The sequence below is a fragment of the Hemitrygon akajei genome, chromosome 5 (genome assembly GCF_048418815.1).
Source record: "Hemitrygon akajei chromosome 5, sHemAka1.3, whole genome shotgun sequence".
In the NCBI taxonomy this organism is placed as follows: Eukaryota; Metazoa; Chordata; class Chondrichthyes; order Myliobatiformes; family Dasyatidae; genus Hemitrygon; species Hemitrygon akajei.
In genome coordinates, this window is record NC_133128.1 from 182,275,325 (window position 1) to 182,297,125 (window position 21,801).

At 41.9% G+C, this 21,801-nt stretch overlaps 1 protein-coding gene across 2 annotated transcripts in view; it reads left to right on the plus strand.

Annotated features, from left to right (window-relative positions):
• Positions 1 to 10,880: 10,880 nt before the first annotated feature.
• Positions 10,881 to 21,801, plus strand: part of tank (TRAF family member-associated NFKB activator) — a 133,925-nt gene continuing 123,004 nt past the window's right edge. Inside the window, exon 1 of one of the 2 annotated variants that reach the window (XM_073047397.1) lies at positions 10,881 to 11,037. The gene's annotated coding sequence lies outside the window, so the exon portion shown is untranslated. The remainder of the gene's footprint in view (positions 11,038 to 21,801) is intronic. The other variant, XM_073047395.1, reaches the window with a different exon arrangement.

The following is a 21,801-nucleotide window of genomic DNA, read 5'->3' on the forward strand; positions in this document are numbered from 1 at the left end:
GACCCCAACCATTATCAATACTCTTCAGAGATTGTCTGCCTGATCAGTGATCGCGTAACCAGGACTTGTGATATGCACCAGCTGCTCGTATGACTATCCACCACCCGCTCCCATAGCTTCACGTGACCCTGATTGGGAGCTAAGCAGCTGCTACACCTTGCCCAAGGATGACCTGCAGGCTAGCGGAGGGATGGAGCGCCTTACATCACCTTTGGCAGAGATGTATCTCCACACCCACAACAATAATATATTTAATATAAAATCTGTAAAATCTGATGAGGCTATGTCAAAATTACTCATTACCTGCAGCCAAATATGTTCCTTTTTCTCAAGTATTTAAATTATGTTTTTAATTTATCAAAAGATGAAACACAAGATAATGAAGAATGGTACTTAGCATATTGCATTATAATTTGTGGTCATGCTATAGTTTTCTTTGACAGATTTGATATGTTTTAATTTTAATTTGCACTTTCTTTCTCAAATCAACACGATTATTTTGTTTTAAATTTAATTACAGGGCATTGATTCTCCCTTCAGTTCAATTGTTCTTTCCTTGTTCAAAGAATGGATTTTATTTGACAGATAACTATAGATTAATTCAGACTTCAGTTTCTTTCATCAGGTTAGGACAGGAGCTGCTGCTGGATTTATATAATCTGTGGAGTTGGATAACAGTTTTGGGCCTCTACTTGCAATATTGATTTTTGTGTTTTTCTGAAATAAGCTTGTATCGAGTTTTATAATTCGGATTTTTCAATTGTCAGCAAAATGATCAATTAAGTATGATGTGCTACCGCTTTTTCTTTGTTGCCTAGCCTTATTTTCGCTTATTGATTCTTTTAGAAATGAATCCAACCATTACGTAACTGTAAATTTGTTATAAAATCAGAAACTACTAGAAAATCTTAGCTGAAAGTATCTCCTCAGCCATGAACAACACTTCTGCAAACCCAAAAGGCCCATGACCTTTGTCAAAGCTGGAGACCAACCACAGCCTCAGCCCAGATCACCAGCAGGCTTGCTCACCATGGTGTCTGACTGGAAACTGAAAGTCGATCTTGGCAGGCAATTAAAGTTCCCTGATTTCACTGCATCATTATCACTGAGGCCTGACATGGTCATTTTGTCGGAATCCTCAAAGCAGGTGGCCATGGTTGAACTGACAGTGCCTTGTGAAGACCGGATTGAGGAGGTAACAAAGCCAAATGCCAGGAGCTGGTAGAGCAGTGCCAGATACAGGGGTGGAGGGCACAATATGAGCCTATAGAGGTGGGGTGTAGTGGTTTTGCTGGCTGCTCAGCTGGCAGAACCTACTCTCCGCTTGTCATTACAGGGAGTGAGATAAAAAAGAGCTATCAGGACCATCACAGGGGCTGCTGGGTGAACTTCCAGACAGCTATGGATCAAGAGGTGGGACCCGTGGACCAATGCTGCTGGGACACAAGCCTGATCAATCAGAATCAGAATCAGAGAATATGTATACAACGCTGGAAGAACTCAGCAGGTCAGGCAGCATCCGTGAGAAAAGAGTAGCCAACTTTTCGGGCTGAGACTCTTCATCAGGAATGGGGGGGAAGAGAGGGCCGAAGCCCAGTAATAGAGATAGGGGAGGGGGTAGGGCCTAGAGGTGCCAGGTGGAAAACCAATCAGAGGAAAGATAAAGGGGGAGGGGGAGGGGAGAAACATGAAAAAACTGTAGAGATAAAGAAGCAGTAAGTTGAAAGGGGAGAGAGGCAGAGCGGGACCTGAGATAGGGGAAGGGGGAGGGAATTACCGGAAATTGGAGAATTCAATGTTCTTACCACCAGGCTGGAGGCTACCCAGACGGTAGATGAGGTGTTGCTCCTCCAACCTGAGTTTGGCCTCATTATGGCAGTAGAGGAGGCCATGTATGGATATATCTAGATGGGAATGAGAGGCAGAGTTGAAGTGGGTTGCAACCAGAATCAGAATCAGGTTTATATCACTGGCATGTGACGTGAAATTTGTTAACTTAGCAGCAGCAGTTTAATGAAACACATAATCTAGCAGAGAGAGAGAAAATAATAATAATAATAATAAAATAATATATAATAAATAAGCAAGTAAATCAATTATGTATATTGAATAGATTATTTAAAAATGTGCAAAAACAGAAATATTGTATATTTTTTAAAATGAGGTAGTGTCCAAAGCTTCGATGTCCATTTAGGAATCAGATGGCAGAGGGGAAGAAGCAGTTCCTGAATCACTGAGTGTGTGCCTTCAGGCTTCTGTATCTCCTACCTGATGGTAACAGTGAGAAAAGGGCATGCCCTGGGTGCTGGAGGTCTTTAATAATGGACGCTGCATTTCTGAGACACCCCTCCCTATAGATGTCCTGGGTACTTTGCAGGCTAGTACTGTACCCAAGATGGAGCTGACTAGATTTACAACCTTCTTTCAGTCCTGTGCAGTAGCCTCTTCATACCAGACAGTGATGCAGCCTGACGAATGCTTTCCACGATACAACTATATAAGTTTTTGAGTGTATTTGTTGACATGCCAAATCTCTTCAAACTCCTTATAAAGTATAGCTGTTGTCTTGCCTTCTTTAAGACTATGTTGATGTGTTGGGACCAGGTTAGATCCTCAGAGATCTTGACATCCAGGAACGTGAAGCTGCTCACTCTTTCCACTTCTGATCCCTCTATGAGGATTGGTATATGTTCCTTCGTCTTACCCTTCCTGAAGTCCACAATCAGCTCTTTCGTCTTACTGACGTTGAATGCCAGGTTGTTGCTGCAGCACCACTCCACTAGTTGGCATATCTCACTCCTGTACACCCTCTTGTCACACCTGACGTTCTACCAACAATGGTTGTATCATCAGCAAATTTTTAGATGGTATTTGAGCTATGCCTAGCCACACAGTCATGTGTAAACAGAGAGTAGAGCAGAGGGATAAGCACACACCCCTGAGGTGCGCCAGTGTTGATTGCCAGCGAAGAGGGTATGTTATCACTCCTGGCTGGGTCACCTAGGCAAGAGTGTCTGATATTGAAAGACCCAAAACATCCAATGGCCCAGATTACATTACTAATGATGTGTCCCAGTACATCCTAGGATATATCTCAGCATCATCTTATCAAGCAATATCTGTAGAATGGGAAACAGAGTGAATGTTTAAATAATGAATCTGAGGTAGAAAGGGAAAGGCATGTATGTACTGTACTTAGAAGGTTTTCTACTCAAAGATGTTGGAAGAAAGACCTATAAGCTAACTGCAGTCCACTAAATGTTGAATGTTTGTCACCAGCAATTCAATGATGTTGCAAATGTGCCGACATTAAAATGAATATTTAAGTGTAAAAACAGAAGTTGAATTCTTGTCACTCAATATGTGTATGTCATGATATGGTCCTTCATAAGGTGCTCCATGTGATCTTCACACATGCAACAGAATACTGAGGCCCTGTGAAAAAATCCAGAACAGGATAATATGGTTCACATTTGGTGTACATGTCCTTAGTTTTCAGGAGTTAACATATGAGAATCTGAACAAGATTAGATTTTGAGAAAATATGTTTGCACCATTATGGATAAAAAAAATTAATTCAAAGAAGTGAGTTTTAATAGAATTACAGTACAAGGTATTGATATTTCCTTCTCTTCATTTGTTCTTATATTATTCAAATGACTGATTTTATTTAACAGGTCATTCATCTGTTACGTGCCATGTCATATGACAAGGGTGACCATGGTCTTTCCACGACCGTGATTGTTTTTGGCAAATTTTTCTTGGGCAGTGTCTTTACAAGACGAGTGACCCCAGTCATTATCAACACTCTTCAGAGATTGTCTGCCTGGCATCAGTGGTCGCATAAGGACTTGTGATGTGCACCAGCTGCTCGTATGACCATCCACCACCTGCTCCCATGGCTTTGCGTGACCCTGATTGGGGGACTAAGCAGGCACTGCATCTTGCCCAAGGCTGAGCTGCAGGCTAGCAGAAAGGGGAACCTTAAAACTCCTTTGGTACAGACGTATCTCCACCCCATAGATAAGCATTTAATAGTTGAGGAAGTTAAATAAAAAGCTGGAGGTTAGTTAAATTATATGAAATTTGTATTTTCACAGAGAATTGTAATACAAGTTTAGATTCAATGCAAGCCATTCAAAGGCCAGTTTGTGACTTGGAGTAGAAACATCAAAATGTGGAAGATGAGTGAGCTAACTAGAACTTGAGACTTCATTCACATGCCTCCTGGAGCTTGTTCATGACATCAGAAAAGTGGACACTAAAATAAAAAATCGTGCCGACTGATGGTGTAGTGGCACCAGCACTGGACTTCCAGGAGAATGGTCCCAAGTTCAAATCCAGCTGGCTCCTTGCACGCTTTCCATCTGTGCTGGGTTGAATGTCAAGCTAGCAACTCAGCGTCGTAAAAAACAGTCAAATGATATGGAAATGGCAAACACCGATGCGCGAAAAGGAATAACAAAATAAAAATGTGCAATCACACATGCCAAATATGGGCTGATATTTTATTTCCTGACATGGTGCGAGCTATAGGGGTCTTCTTAACTGTTGGGAGGAAGAAGTTTGCTGGTAAGCAAAGAAGTGACCAGAGGTTGCCAATGTGGTCACCAGCTGGAGTGCATTGCTATGCTTGTGGTTTAATGCCTAGAGTGGTTCAATATCCCATAATGTGAAGGAAGAGTGAATACAGTGGCATCCTGATATTTACAATACTGTGCAAAAGTCTTAGGCACATATACATAGCTAGGGTGCCTAAGACTTTTGCACAGTACTGTAGTATTTTTATGTATTTATTGCACTGTACTGCTGCTGCAAAAAGAACAAATTTCATAATATATGTGAGTGATGATAAACCTGATTCAGATACGGATCTCTGTAGTGGACTTGGTGGGAAGGGTGCAGGGAGAGGGGAATTATGGTGGGGAAAGGGGGAAGGGAGGGGGAGGGAGTGAGAAGCCCTAGCGAGACATCTTATCATTATCAATAAACCAATTGTTTGGATCAAATAACCTTGACTGGTGTCTCAAATCTGGGTGTGTCTGAACCCACTCCTTCTCTGCCACCTGTCCCGCACCCCTCCATCCTTGTACTTCCCAAAATCCTTTGCTCAAATCAGATTCACAAACTCCTTCTCTGCTCCACTTTGAGAAGTACAAAATCCTTCGGCATCCTACATATATATACGTGCCTAAGACTTTTGCACAATACTCTATTATCACCTTAATTCTCTCACTCTGCTTTCTCAAGTCTATTTCACATTTTTCTCCTCTGACTGCTTGTATCACCGCCTAGTGTAGAAGCTCCAAACCAGAGGCTGCAGAGGGTAGTGGACTCAAGTAGTTCCATTAGAGAGACAAATCTCATCACTATCAATGACACCTTCAGGAGGCAGTGCCTCAAGAAGGGCATAATCCATCACTAAGAACCCTCACCATCCAGGACATGTCCGCTTTTCATTACCACCATTAGGCAGGAGGTACAGGAGCCTGAAAACACACACTCAATGATTCAGAAAACAGCTTCTTCCCCTCCACTATCAGATTTCTGAATGGTCCATGAATCCAAAAACACTATCCCATTATTCCTTTCCGTTATTCATTTCATAATTTATAGTAATTTCACATCTTTTCACAGATAAGACAGTGATAATAAATCTTATTCTGATATCAGAGTAATGATCCAGTGGTCTATAATAATTACTCAGAGAAATTAGTTCAAATACCAGAATGGTAACTGGGATGTTAAATTTACTTAATTAAATGACATTTTGAATTTTAAAACTAGTATCCATAATGGTAACCCATGAAATTATCAGATTGCTAGATTTATATCCTGAAGAGAAGAAAATCTGTCTGTTCCTGGTCTGGCTGAAATGTAACATCAGGCATTCAAGAGAATGTTTCACTTTTTCAGATATGGACATCCATGGAAAATCTAACACTCATTCCTATTTATCCCCAAAAGGTATTGGCAAACCATTTTGTGAAACACTTAAGTTGAAAATCATTTGTGGTGGCATCCGTCGGTCTCGAGAGACCATGGATCTGAGCCTGTAGTTTCCAGGGCGCAGGCCTGGGCAGGGTTGTATGGGAGACCGGCAGTTGCCCAAGCCACAAGCCTTCCCCTCTCCACGCCACCGATGTTGTCCAAGGGAAGGGCACTAGGACCCAAGCAGCTTGGCACTGGTGACGTCGCAGAGCAATGTGTTGTTAAGTGCCTTGCTCAAGGACACAAACACGCTGCCTCAGCTGAGGCTCGAACCAGTGACCTTCAGGCTACTAGTCTGATGCCTTGCCCACTAGGCCACGCGCCAACACAAAATCATTAATCAAGACTTAATCCTTAGCACACTGGTTAGAAATAATGGATTCCTGCCTACTTTGTGAAACTTCTGAGTTATTCTGGAAATAATATTTTTTTTATCTTGGGTTCTTAAGGCTCAAATCTTCTTATACCACAAATATAAATCTGTGAAATACAACAATTTCAATATTTATCCTTATAAAATCAGATAGAATGGAGAGAGAAATATGAAAATATGATGAATTTCTGTGATAGGGAATATATTGCAATTATTATTTTCAGGCAAAGGGTGATCAATGTATTTCTTAATGTTTTATGTCTGTTGTGCTTTTGCACGGAAGAGAACTCATTCTTTGGTAATTTATCACTAAGAGCATAGTTAACACCACAATGTACCTTGATGTAGTATTTGAAAGTACCAAAGTTCAAAGTAAATTTATTATCAAAGTAAATATATGTCACCATATACAACCCTGAGATTCATTTTCTTGCAGGCATATTCAATAAATCCATAATAGAATAATAACCATAATAGAATCAATGAAAGACTGCATCAGCTGAGACCAGAGTGCAAAAGGCAACAAACTGTGCAAATACAAAAAGAGAGAAATAATAATAACAAATAATAAGCAATAAATATTGAGAACATGAGATGAAGAGTCCTTGAAGGTGAGTCCATTGATTGTGGGAAAATTTCAGTGATGAAGCAAGTAGAGTGTTGTCCTCTTTGATTTAAGAGCCTGATGGCTGAGGGGTAATAACTCTTCGTGAACCTAGTGGTGTCAGTCTTCAGGCTCCTGCACCTTCTTCCTGATGGCAGCAGCAAGAAGAGAATATGTCCAGGGTGGTGAGGGTCCTTGATGATGGATGCTGATTTCCTGTGACAATGTTTCATGTAGATGTGATCTTTGGTGGGGAGTGCTTTATCCATGATGGACTGGGCCATATCCACTACTTCTCTTAACAAAGTTTGCCATCGGAGATAAAGTTGAAGCTATCAAATAGTTGCTTCATTGTGGCAAAACTAAGAGTTAGCAAAAAGATTATCTTGACATGTTAGCTATATAAATGGAAACAAATGCAAGCCACACTTATACTGAGCTGATTTTAATACAAACATAATAAAACATGTATTAAAAATATTTGTATAAATGCTCTCCAGAAGCACAGTCTACTTTCTTCTTGAGATATTTTGCAACTGCTTCATGGTCCTCTGATTAGCAGTTGGTGGCCAGAGAACGTAAGAGGTTTCTATTCTGCAACAGAATCCTTATCTTAACTAAAAAAGAGAAATTAAGTTGAAATGAAAAAACGACATAGCTTAACCATGTAGTTCACATTTTGGCTGAAAATAATGCTTTGTGCAGTATTACCACTGCTTTAAATTGAATAGATTATGATAAATATTAAAGAATTTTCATAAGAACCAAGCAGTGTCATAGACAAGTTGTCCATGGATATATATATATAAAATTACATAAAAATATTTGATAACATTTTTTGAAGAGGCCATTAGATAAAATTGAAGTACCTGAAATGCAAATGGTTCAACTGTTCCATTTAATATCAGAAAATGTATACAGTATACAACCTGAAATTCTTACTCTTTGCAGGCATCCACAAAACAGAAAAACCCCGAAGAATGAATGACAGAAAAAAATGTTAGAATCCCAAAGCCTTCATCCTCCTCCTCCTCCTCCTCCTCCTCCTCCTCCCATGCACAGGCAGCAGCAAAGCATCAACCTTCCCTCCCCCCCACCTGCCTCAGCAAAAGCATTATTCCCCCACCACCCACCATGCAAGCAATAACAAAGCCACCAAAGAGACCATGATCTGGAGCAGCCTGTGTCAGTTTTTTGCTGCTCCTTTTAATTGAAAAAAAAACAAGTTTTTTTCCGTATCATGGACCGTCTGCCAGGTTGTTACCCATTCACTTAACCTGCCTATGTACTCCCTCGTCTGGCTTCACATAGCCACTTCGATATACCATTTGATTCAGCACCAATCCTTATAGCACCCCTCCTATTTGTCCCAGCATCCTAACCTGAAAATTACTTGTTTAATACTGCTGTTTCCTAGTAATAAACTATCTTCAGTTCTGCATATCCTCTACACCATGCGCTCTAATGTTATTGAATTATTTCTTGTGTGGCACTTTATAGAAATCCTTCTGGAAGTCTAAATACACCACATCAATTGGTTCACCCTTGTCCTATGGATTACAACCATTAAAAAAAACACCGACTGTGTTGTCAAATATTATTTAACTTTCGTAAGTCCTTACTTTTATTTTCTCAGAGCTTGCCACTGGACTTGAGTTTTTCAGAGCAATCCCAAGCATTCCTTCTGCGTTGCCCGCTGCAGTGGACGCATGTTTTTTCTTCATCTGTTTCTCTCTGATGCTCACTGTATTCCTCTGTACATGGTCATGCTTTTAAAGTTCACAGTTAAGCTTGTGTTGAAGCAACAAAGTCTGATTCTCTTTTTCTGCTGTTTTGGCCATAAGTGAGGAACAAGGGAAGCAGTTCCTTAGATCACTCACTTGAGACACTGGATCAATTTCTTTTCCCACAGTCTCTACTGCTATTTACAACATTTCGTGTGGTTATATCAGATTATCTGCATTGAAGTTTTGTTTGTTTTTTAAATATTATTTTTAGAGGTGCACTTAGATTTATATTTACTATCATTGACTAAGATGTATGCTGTTAACCGGCAGTAGTACCATGAAAAGACATAAAATTACTATCAGTTACAAAAATAGGGTAAATAAAAAAAAGGAATAACAAGGTAGTGTTCATGGACCATATTAGAAATCTGATGTCAGAGAAGAAGCTGTTCCTAAATCATTGAGTGTGGGTCTTCAGGCTCCTGTACCTCCTGCCAGATGATAATAACAAGAAGAGGGCATACCCCCTGATGGTAAGGTTCCTTAGTGATGGATGCCAACTTCTTGTCTGCTTGTTTCTCTACCTAATGGATACCAAACTTCCTGCCCAAGACAGCAAGCAGTAGCAGAGACTTGTGAGTGCAGGTCACTCCGTCACATAAAACAACTTTTCCAGTCTCAAGTAAACAGCTAACAGAATCAATAATTCCTCGCACTCCCCACCTAGTCATTCTCTCTTCTCTCCTCTCCTATTGAGCAGAAGATACAAAAGGCTAAGACCAAGAACCACAAGACTCAAGGACACCAGTTATCAGACTCTTAAATAGACCTCTCATACACTAAAAGATAAACTCTCCATTTCCAAAACTACATCATCATGACCCTTGTCTATCTATACAGTACTTTCTCTGTAACTCTAACACTATTTTCTGCATTCTGTTTGTGTTTACAACATTGGGTAATTATCTGTGACATGATCTGTTTGGATGACACACAAAACAAAAACTTCTCAGTGGATCTTATTGAACCAATGCCAATGATCTAGTTAGTGATTCAAATGTTAGTTTTGCTTTGGAGGAACGGTTGGTATCTTTCTCATTGACTGGATCATTTTGTATTAAATAAGGTTGAATATGTAAAGAAAATTTTCAAAGATGTTGCTGGGATGACCTAAGTTATCAGGAAATATTGAATAGGTTTCAGCTTTATTCCTCAGAACATCAACGATTAAGGGGAGATTTGATAGTTATACAAAATTATGAAGGTATAGATAGGGTAAATGAAAGCAGGCTATTTTCACTGACATTGGGTGGGACAAGCAGAGGTCATGGGTTAAGGATGAAAGGTGTACAGTTTAAAAGGAACATGACTGGAAACCTTTTTACTCAGAGAACTGTGAGTGTGTGGAATGAGGTGCTGGCGCAAGTAGTGCAGGCCAGCTTGATTTCAATGTCTATTTAAGATAAGTACATGGATGGTAGGGGTATGGAGGGCTATGGTCTGGGTGCAGGTCGATAGGAGTAGCAGTTTAAATGGGTTGGCATGGACTAGAGGGCTGAGGGCTGGTTTCTGTTCTGTACTTCTGTATGATGTGTGGTGCCTGGCCAAGTGGTTAAGGCTTTGGACCAAGCCGAGTCAATGTATTGTGTCCTTGAGCAAGGCACTTAACCACCCAGCTGAAAATGGGTACTGGCAAAATGCTGGGGGTTAACCTCGCGATAGACTGGCGTCCAATCCTGGGGGAGTCTCCTACTCTCTCAGTTGCTTCATACCAAGGAAACCAGCATAAGCACCAGCTTGATGGGCAGATTTTAACTTCAACTTCTGTATGACTTGAAAGGATATGGAGGAGGCAGAAGAATGGGGTTAAAAGAGAAAATGGATCAACCATGATGAAATAGTAGGATGTACTCGATGGGCCGTATGGTCTCATAGTCTTAAAAAGTACAGAACTAGCTGCCCTATGACTCTATTAATGGATGTCCTAAAGCGTGTTGATTTTTAAATCTTTTTCCCCGAAGCAATGAACCCCTCCACCTCAGTGTCCCAGTCAGAGAAGGCCCAGGTTGTGCACCGTTCACGCAGTTGGGTCGGAGAATGCCCCGATTAAGCGGTGGGACGGAGGGTGGGGCCCAGCTTCCTTCTCTCGGGTGCCTGAAAGCAGCAAGGCGGAAGTCAGAGAGCTCAGAGGCTGGGGATTTCCCACTGGGGACTTCCGAGCTCCTCTCGGCCGTCAGGGAGCAGCCAATGAGGCGGCGCCGGTGTGAAAACTAGCAGCGCCAGAGGGACCGAGATTGCAGCTCCGCCGGGAGGGTTCGGGCTCCTGGCCGCCTCTGATGTCGGTAAGTGTCGGGAAAGGTCCGAACGGAGAGGGCAGCCGCGCTCCCATACCTGGGGCTGGCCTCACTCCGTCCCGGGGCGGCGAGACCAGATGCCGGGCAGCGCTGCCCTTTAAACGCTGTTGGGGCTCGGGTAAACTGGCCGAGGCCTAGTGAAGGGCGCTGCTTTTCCCAAAGTTGAGGGCAGCTCCTACCTATTTGCCTCTGTCCCCTCCCCTTTCATGTGATCGGAAACACGGCGAGCAACTTCTGCCTTATATCATCACTGCAAACAGCTTTCTCGGGAGTTTTTGCGGTGTATGTTTCTTTAAAGTGCAGTTGGAAAACTAACCAGCATTAATATTTTGCCATTTGGCCGAGTGACGGAATGGTCCCTTCCGCTCCCATTTAATATGTTGTGAATATCGTTGAAAAGTCCTTCGCCGAGGGAAGTTATGAGTGGGACGTCTAAAGAACAGTACCGCAGATGTTGAATGTCTGCAGTAAAACAAATACTGTTAATTCACTACTGTTAAATGTTCAAGCAACATCCGTGAGAGACAACTCAGGTCGATGGTCCTTCATCAGATTTAAGAAATGTTAGCAGAAGAGGAGCCGAACTGAAGGACAAGTCCAGAGGCAGAAGAGATCAGTTGAGGTGACAGGGCCAAGTCAAAGAGAATGGTAAAGGCAATGGTACATGACAGAAGGTTAACCTCAGCCAGGATGTAATGTTAAGGCTTTATAAGACGCTGGTGAGACCTCACTTGGAGTATTACGAGCAGATTTAGGTCTCTTATCTAAGAATGGATGTGCAGATATTGAAGAGGGTTCAAAGGAGGTTCACGAAAAGATCCGCAGTTGAAAGGCTTATTATATGAGGAGCGTTTGATGGCTCTGGGCCTGTACTCACTGGAATTCAGAAGAATAAGGGGGGAATTAACCTGTTGAAAGGCCTTGATAGAGTGGATGTGGAGAGGATGTTTCCTGTGGTGAGGGAGTCGAAGACTTGAGGCCAATACTTCAGAATAGAGGGGCGTCCATTTAGAATGGAGGTGAGGAGGGGTTTCTTTAGCCAGAGAGTGGTGAATCGGTGGAATTTGTTGCCACAGGCGGCTGTGGAGGCAATGTTGTTGGGTATATTTAAGGCAGAGGTTGATAGATCTGTGATTAGTCAGGGCATGAAGGGATACAGGGATAAGACAGGATACAGGGTCTCAGAGGGAAATGGATCAGCCATAATCCAGAGCAGACTTGATAGGCCAAATGAACTAATTCTGCTCTTGTATTTTATGGTTTCATCTGGAGGAAGTATAAATAGAAAGAAACATAAACATAAGAGATTCTGCTGATGCTGGAAATCCAGTGAAATGCTGGAGGAACTCAGTGGGCCAGACAGCATGTATAGAGAGAATAAAGAGTTGATGTTTCAGGCTGAGACACTTCATTAGAACTTGAATGCAATGGGTGGGGTATAGAAACCAGAATAGGAAGGTAGGGGGAAGGGAAGGAGTACAAGCTGATAGATTGTAGGTGAGGGGGATGGTTAGTGGGTGGGGGAGGGGTGATGAAGTGAGAAGTTGGAATGTGATAGGTGGAAAGGGTTATAAGCTGAAGAAGGGGGGAATTTGATAGGGGAGGAGAGTGGACCATGGGAGAAAGAGGAGAAGGAGGAACTCCAGAGGGAGGTGATGGGCAAGTGGGAAAAAGAGGATTAAGAGGGAAAATGGAAGAGGGAATAGATAAGAAAAGAAGAGTGAATTACCAGAAGTTGGAGAAATTGATGCAAGTTGGAGAAAGAATTGTGTGTATTATCACCATCTTGTATGATGTGAAATGTTTTTTTTTTGCAAAGGTGGTAGACTGTAAAGAGAATAAAATCACTATAAATTACAAAATGAATGCAAAAAAAGTAAAAATACTTGGGTTGAAGAAGGATTAAAAATATGTTGAGTACTGGAGTTAAGAAATAGAAAGATGACAATTGCTGAAAATTAATCCCAGAAGACTTTTGGAAGGTGATGTGCTGTTGTTCAAGCTTCATTTAGGCATTGTTGATCAAGTTTTGGAGAATGAAGCTAGAGGTCCAAGTCGAGATAGATTGGGAACAAAAATTCCAGGCAACTCAGACAGCATGAATGATGTGGATAAAGTCATTCTGTTAAGCTGTTACTCATTTGTTTTCTACAATGCAGAGGAATCCACACTGAGCATTAAATACAGTACACCAAACAGAAAAAAAATGTGCAAGTAAATTGCTGTTTCACCTGGAGAGTGCTTTTGGGAAGGGCAGCTATTGTTCTTGCAGTCACATAGGAAGGTGCTATGGGAGGGAGTATTGGCAGAAGTGGAAGAGCGGACCAAAGCACTCCAGAGGAAACAGCCCCCTTGGAATGCTTAAATTAGGGTAGGTGCAATAGATATATTGTGTTGGAGCTGTTGGAAGTCTGAAACAGCAATGCCATGAATGTGCTGTGGATGGAGCAAAGACAAAGATGGGAAAATATTTTCCTTGCTCTGAAAGTGAAGAAAAGGGAAGAGAGCAGGAATGTGAGAAGTAGAATAGGCATGGCTTATTAATTGAGGTAGAGGAGAACCTATCATCAGAGAGGGGGTAGGAAGAACTAATGGAGGTACTACTTTGGAAGGTTGTATCATCAAATCAGATATGGTGGTCTTGAGTAGAATGGAGATCTTAAGAAGTGTAGCTGTAGTAGTGGTGGGAATCTGTAGGTTTGCGAAAGATGCTGGACTGAGGCTATGTCCACACTAGACTGGATAAATCCATAACCAAATCTTTTTCTCTTCGTTTTTACCCTGCATCCACACTAAAACGGCATTTTCGTCCCCCGAAAACGGAGATTTTCAGAAACGCTCTCCAGAGTGTGTAATTTTGAAAACGCCGGATTGGCCAGAGCAGTGTGGACGGGGTAACCGGAGAAATCTGAAAACGCTGTCATGACGTGCCGGAACAAATGGTGACGGCGGCGCGCCATTTCATTGTTTTCTTGACTGCAACCTAACAATTTCAGAACAGACGGCAAAGAGACTGAAGCCAGAAGAGTTAGAAATGTACTCACCAAATGCTTTGACCCATAACTTAACTGAATAAATAAGTATACTCATTTTGCCCTGTTTTTTGTCCTTGCTATTTATGCAAGAACTTCTCTGACAATAGATGTGTAACAGCCTAATGTAACATTGTATGGAAATAGAAGATAATACTGATGCAGACATGTTTTATACATTTAGTCGCCAGCAGGGTCATACTGTCTGTGAACTCCCTGTCAGTTGCCTCCATACGCTCCAGTATTTGTTTGTTTTTTACTTTTAAGTCCTGCGCGAGAGCCAACAGCTGTCCGTCGTTTAAGTTTTTCCTAGTCTGTAACTGAACAAACACACACCGTCTTTCACGGCGAGATTCGACACCAAATATGTCGCTTGTTTTCGGTAGATGTGTCCTGTGCATGCACAGTAGGAGGAGATTTGCCAAAATATCTGTTTTAATGTGGACAGAGATATTTTTTAAAACGCCTAGTGTGGACACCTATCGTTATTACGCTAAACCGGCGTTTTCAAAATTATCTAGTCTAGTGTGGACGTAGCCTGAGATTTTACCCTGAATTGAAAAACCAAGGTGTCAAAAAAGGGAAGAGTCAGTGATATTCCAGTTGAAGGTATGAATAGGGCAGAAGCTGGCTCAGTGAAGGTATTGTACTTTCTAACTCAGCAAGGAGGTAGGGGAGTAGTTTTAATACAGTCATTAATGCACCAGAAAGAGAAATGAGGTGGGGGAGGGGTGGAAACGTGACTGCAAAGATCAATAAAACAGAGAAAGTTTGCCTGTCTCAGAGGAAGCCATAGCGTGTACTCCCTACAGGTTCCCACAGCTACCTCTTTGGTAGTGGTAGGAAAGATTGTTCAGAGTTCACCCAGGCAGTGAAGGATGGTAGTGGATTCAGACTGAATTCATTCAGGGAAGAAGCAAAGAGACTTCTGTGTTCTAGCAGGAGATTGGGGGAAAAAGATTCCCTCCCCCCTCCCCTCTTCTTCTGTTCTTCACTCTGGCCCCTTACCACTTTTCTCCAATCACCTCCCCTTAGATATCCCCTCCTTCCCTTTCTCCTATGGTCCACTCTCCCTTCCTATCAGATTTCTACCCCTCCACCCACCTGGCTTCACCTATCACCTTCTAGCTATCCTCCTTCCCCTCGCCCCCCCCCCCCACCAACTTTTGTTATTCTGATGTCTTCCCCTGTCTCTTCAGTCCCTGAAGAATCAATCATATTGCTAACAAACTTGTATCATACAAAATTAAATGTTGGAGGAACTCAGCAAATCAGACAGCATCTGTGGAGGGGAATAAACAGTGGACCCGATAAAGGGTCTCCACCCCAAAACATCGACTGTTTGTTCATTTCCATAGATGCTCCCTGACCTACAGAATTCTTCCAGCATGTTGTGCCTGTGTTGCTAGAGGGTGATTAGATAGACGTATAGTGTAACAGCCATTGGGAAGGTAAATTAAGGTGTTAACAGTGTGGTGGGGAGGAGTTTATTATCAGAAAAAGTTTATATATAGCTGGGAAGTGGTTGGACAAGGGAGCAAGAAAAGAGATGAGAGGAAGAAATGAATTTTGTAGTATTCTTGTTTACACAAGAATGCATAAAACAAGAACAGTTAGAATGAGAAATGGTTTCTTCCCCCAGGCCATTAGGCCTGAACTCTTTGTATTTGAAGTGTTAATCTGCTCTGTACCTTACAATATTTAATATTAATGCACTTCACTTATGTGTGATTCTTCTGTAGATTTTATCCTCACTTTCATAAGTTATGTGTTCTTTACACCCTGTTCAAAGAAATGTTGTCTCATTTCTATATACATTATTTAATAATATACATGGATATAACGTATATAGTTAAGTGACAATAAACTTGACTTGACACATGCATTTCAGGTCTCTGTCTTTCTCTTAATTTTGTCTCATCAAATACTTCACCTTCTTACTCTGGTTGTTTTAATCACTTCTGGCTGTCTGTACATCTTTCATCCGATTAACCAGAAATGGCTGAGAGTGCTGAAAACACATTCCTTAAGTTCTTCTGAACGTCCCTGGTGCGGAGTTAGCTGTGTTTATGATTAGCTGCCCATCCGTTTGTCCCAATACATGACTGTTAAAGATAATACTTTGAGTAGAAAGAAGTAGAATTTCAGTCAAGATCTGTGTATACTAACGCTGGATGTAGGAAAGTGATTTCTGCTTATTAGTAAACATCTTGCTTCAGGGCATATCCATGCAGTTACAAAGAAGGCTCAAAGGTGGCTCTTTCATTAGGAGTTTGAGATTTGATTTATGTCACCGAAGACACTTGCAAACTTTTTACATGTGTACCGTGAAGAGCATTCTAGCTGGCTGCATCACCCTCTGGTAAGGTGGGGGTGGGGGCTACTGCACAGGACTGAAAGAAACTGCAGGAAGTTGTGAACTCGGTCAGCTCCATCAGCGGATCAGCCTCCGTAGTATTCAGGACATCTGCAAGGAGCGACGCCTCAAAAAGGCAGCATTAAGGACCTCTATCTTCCGAGGCACGCCCTCTTCTCATTGCTACCATTAGGGAGAAGGTACAGGAGCCTGAAGGCACACACTTAAAGTTCAAAGTAAAATTTATTATCAGAGTACATACGTGTCACCACGTATACATTTTCTGTGGGCGTACTTAGCAAATCTATAGAACAATAACTGTAAACTAACTGTGCAAATGCAGCTGTAAGTAAATAGCAATAAATAATATGAAATAACAACATAAAAGCGTCTTTAAATATGAGTAGCTGTCCCCTTTTATTCAAGAGCCTGGATGGTTGAAGGGTAGTAATTGTTCTTGAACCTGGGGGTGTGAATTCTGAAGCTCTTGTACCTTCTACCTGATGGCAGCAGCAAGAAAAAAGCATGGCCTGGGTGGTGAGGATCTTTGATGATGGATGCTGCTTTTCTATGGCAATGTTTCATGTAAGATGTGCATAATAGTTGGGAGGGTTTTACACGTGATGTATTGGGCCAAATCCACGATTCAATGATTCAAGGACAGCTTCTTCCCCTATGCCATCTGATTTCTGAATGGACATTAAACCCATGAACAAGAGAAAATCTGCAGACGTTGGAATTCAAAGTAATGCACACAAAATACTGGAGTAACCTCAGGAGGAAACGAGCAGCATCTGTGGAAGAGAATAAGCAGTGGACATTTCAGGCGCAGACTCTTCATCAGGAGTGGAGGAAGAAGTACAAGGTAGTAGGTGATCGGTGAAATCGAGAGAAAGGGAGGTGTGAAGAGCAGGGAATCTGATTGGTGAAAGAGATAAAGGGTTGGAGAAGAGGGAATTTGATAGGAGAGGACGGAAGGCCATGGAAGAAAGGGAAGGTGGAGGAGCACTAGAGGGAGCTGCTGGACAGGTAAGGAAATGGGAATGGGGAATAGAGAAGGGGACAACTACTGGAAATTCAAGAAATCGATGTTCATGCCATCAGGTTGGAGGCTACCCAGACGGAATGCAAGGTGTTCCTCCAACCCGAGTGTGGCCTTATCACTACAGTAGGAGAGGTCACGGACTGACGTGTCAGAAGTAGAATTGAAATGGGTGGCCACTGGGAGATCCTGCTTTTTCTGGCTGACAGTCACGTAGGGAGCAATCCCTGTAGAAAGCAGAAAGTGGGGGAGGGTAAGATGTGCCTGGTGCTGGAACCCCATAGGACATGGCGGATGTTACAGAGGACTAAATGCTGGATACGGAGGCTGGTGGGGTGGTAGATGGATGGAGTAAGGGTAGACGTGTGCGAAATGTGGGAGAGGGCAGCATTGATGATGGAGGAAGAAAAGTCTCTTCCTTTGAAGGAGGACGACATCTCATTAGTTCTGGAATGAAAAGCCCCATCCTGAGAGCAGATGCAGCGGAGACAGAGGAATTGAGAGAAGGTTGGCATTTTTTACAAGTAACAGGATGGGAAGAGGAATAGTCCAGGTAGCTGTGAGAATCCGTGGGTTTATAAAAAGGTATTGGTGGACAAACTGTCTCCAGAGAGATCGAGAAAGGGAAAATGGACCAGGTAAATTTGAAGGCAGGGTGGAAGTTGGAAGCAAAATTGATGAAGTCAACAAGGGTTGCAGGAAGCAGCACCAATACAGTCGTCGATGTAGCATAGGAAAAGTTGGGGAGTGATACCAGGTGTAGGCTTGGAACGTGGACTGTTTCACAAAGCCAACAAAAAGGCAGGCATACCAGGGACTCGTGAGTGCCCATTGTTACCCCATTAATTTGAAGGAAGTGGTAGGGGCCAAAGGAGAAATTACTGAGAGTGAAGATCAGTTCCGTCAGATGGAGAAGAGTGATACTGGAGGGGAACTGGTTGGGTCTGGTGTCCAGAAAGTAGCAGAAGGCTTTGAGGCCTTTCTGATGGGGATGGAGGTGTATAGGGACTGGGCTTCCATGGTGAAAATGAGACGACTAGGGCCAGGGAACTTGAACTCAATGAAAAGGTCAAGAGCATGTGAAGTGTCATGGATGTAGGTAGTAAGAGGCTGAACCAGGGAGGATAAAGGTATGCAGATATAGGTTTGGTGGGGCAGAAACAAGCAGAAGCAATAAGACCATAAGATATAGGAGCAGAAGTAGGCAATTCGGCCCATTGAGTCTGCTTCCCCACTCAATCATGGGCTGATCCAATTCTTCCAGTCATCCCCACTCCCCTGCCTTCAGCCCATACCCTTTGATGCCCTGGCTAATCAAGAACATATCTATCTCTGCCTTAAATGGGTCCACCTGGTCAGGCAGGTTTGTGGATCTTGGGAAGTAAGTAAAAACGGGAGGTACAATTCAGGGAACTTCGAGGTTGGTGGCAGTCGACCCATGAACACTACCTCACTAATTTAATTTAAATATTTAAATTAAGTAGTGCAAAAAAAGTTGTGTGTGTGCGTATATATACACAGACATACTGTAATTCCGTTTTTATTATTATGTTTTGCATTGTACTGCTGCCATAAAAAGAGGAAATTTCACAACATATACCAGTGATATTAAATCTGATTCTAATTTAGGTGATGGATTTTCAATCTGTGTGAGGACTATTCCAGATAAAATTAAGTCCATTTTGACAGCAGTTATGTTGGTCAATGCTAGACCAAGGGAAGGATGTGTGTTACTCAATGACAGGAGTGAACAAGCCTGTCAGTCCAGTGATTACATTTAAAAAGTTAGTTATTGAGAAAGGAAATACAGGTGTCCCCCGCTTTACGAATGTTCACTTTACATCGCTTCGCTTTTACAAAAGACCTACGCTAGTAACCTGTTTTCACATTACGAAGAGGATTTTCGCTTTTACAAAAATTTTTCCCATATAAATTAATGGTTCTTCACTTTATGCCATTTCAGCTTAAGAAAGGTTTCATAGGAACACTCTACCTTTGTAAAGGGGCGGTGGGGAGACACCCGTAGTATTCCTAAGTGAATCTAATTTTTGTGAAGGAAAGTAAGCAATGTCCATTGTTGGGCACCCATTTTAAAGGAGTTTGTTAGTCTTGATATGTAACAATTTCAATATTTTTTTGGGGATTTCATTTGAAACAAGAACTTGTATTTATGATTATGTTTTGAAAATTAGGTCACATTTTAATTAAAGAGCAGCATCTCTGCCTTTGAGTGCGTAAACAGGAAGGAGAAACGAGGAGCATGGTGTCCAGTGATTTTCTTTCTCTTGTAGTTACTAATTTAATGTTATGTGAGTTGTGAAATACAGTTTAAAATTCCAGTAATGACAATGCGCTGATGCTGCATCGTTATGCTGTACTTTTGTAGGAAAATGTTTTCTCCCATTTGCTCAGGGCACTTTGACCCAGTCAAAGTTGAGCTTTCCATAAATGTATTATTGGCCTAGCACAACAATGAAGACTTTTCCTAATCAACTTGTGTTTATGTCACAACCGAATAGGAAAAAGGGCTTTTAAAGTGTCACCTTCACCTTATCGCAGCAATCTCTGTGGTGATGTACCGTTTGTCTCTGCTTCTATTTATATTATTTTGACAATGTAGTCACATTACTTATGTGGCAAGTGAAACCATAATTATGGGGATTAACTGGAGGAATGTTTCACCCTATTGTTTCATCATGCGAAAAAAAAGTGAATAGTTTTCCAGGAACAGCATTCGTCATCATCGTTCTGTGCTGTGTCATATGACGTAGGTCTCAGCGTCTCATGAAAGGATCAGTGTCAAACCTCGTTGTCAGGTGTGGGTAAGTGTGCCCAACGAGGGTCACCAGTTCGGGAGTGGGGGGGAAACAGATGGTAAGCTGCAACAGCGCATTAGTGCAAGGGATTTTATTTAGTGCCAGGTGGAAAAAAAACGCAAAAGCTGCCCGAAATTTGTGAAGAAAAGAAGTGTTTACAAATAGAAAAATGAACACAAACATGTATGTGCATAATAATTACAAATATACAGAGGCTTTCTCCACAACACATTTTGTCATTAACTTTCCAATGTAACTATTCACCAACCATCAAGTCCAATCCATCACCTCTCAGCAAAGCCAGACTGCAAGTTTAAATCTGCCTGCATAGGGTGTCATGCATCTGCTCCCACTAACCCAGGCATCATTTTAGGATGTCCCAAACTGACCCTCTGGTCTTTTGGGGCCATTCTGCTGTCTACAAACCGACGTAACAGTGTGAGTGAAAATAAATGAAATTGCTTGGAATGCCTGTGTCTTGAATCCTTATTTTATCAGCTATAAACCAGCAGAGCACGTTAACTGAAGGGATTGTTGTGATTAGCCAAGCTAGTGATTGCTTTTTCTGTTGGGGTGTGTAAATGGAACTGCAGAATGGGAGGACAAAATTTGTAAACTACTGGGGAAACTAGACCAGGGACAGAACAAGGAGGAGTGACTAACTGGGCAAAGAGGCAAGGTTAACGGGAGAATTAGCATTGGAGCGTAGAAAGTTGAGGGGGGATTTGATCGAGGTATTTAAAATTTTGAGAGGGATAGATAGAGTTGTCGTGAATAGGCTGTTTCCATTGAGAGTAGGGGAGATTCAAACGAGAGGACATGATTTGAGAGTTAGGGGGCAAAAGTTTAAGGGAAACACGAGGGGGTATTTCTTTACTCAGAGAGTGATAGCTGTGTGGAATGAGCTTCCTGTAGAAGTAGTAGAGGCCAGTTCAGTTGTGTCATTTAAGGTAAAATTGGATAGGTATATGGACAGGAAAGGAGTGGAGGGTTATGGGCTGAGTGCGGGTAGGTGGGACTAGGTGAGATTAAGAGTTCGGCACGGACTAGGAGGGCCGAGATGGCCTGTTTCCGTGCTGTGATTGTTATATGGTTATAACAACCTTTTCTGTCACAGTCAGGTTTAGGCAAATGTGCTGCCCAAGCAAAATTATAACAGTGGACTTCAAACATACCACAGACTTATAACAGACTGAAGTTCAAAGGATATTTATTATCAAAGTACACACATCACAATATACCACTCTGAGATTCATTTTCTTGTGGGCATTTGCAGTAAATAGAAAGAAACACAATAGTCATTGAAAATCTGCACACGGCAAAGATGTACAAACAGCCAATGTGCAAAAGCCAACAAACTGAGCAAATACAAAAAGGAAATAAAAATAATAAATATATAAGCAATAAATATTGAGAACATGAGTTGTAGAGTCCTTCAAGGTGAGTTCATAAGTTGTGGAATCAGTTCAGTGTTGGGGTGAGTGAAGTTATCCCCTATGGTTCAGG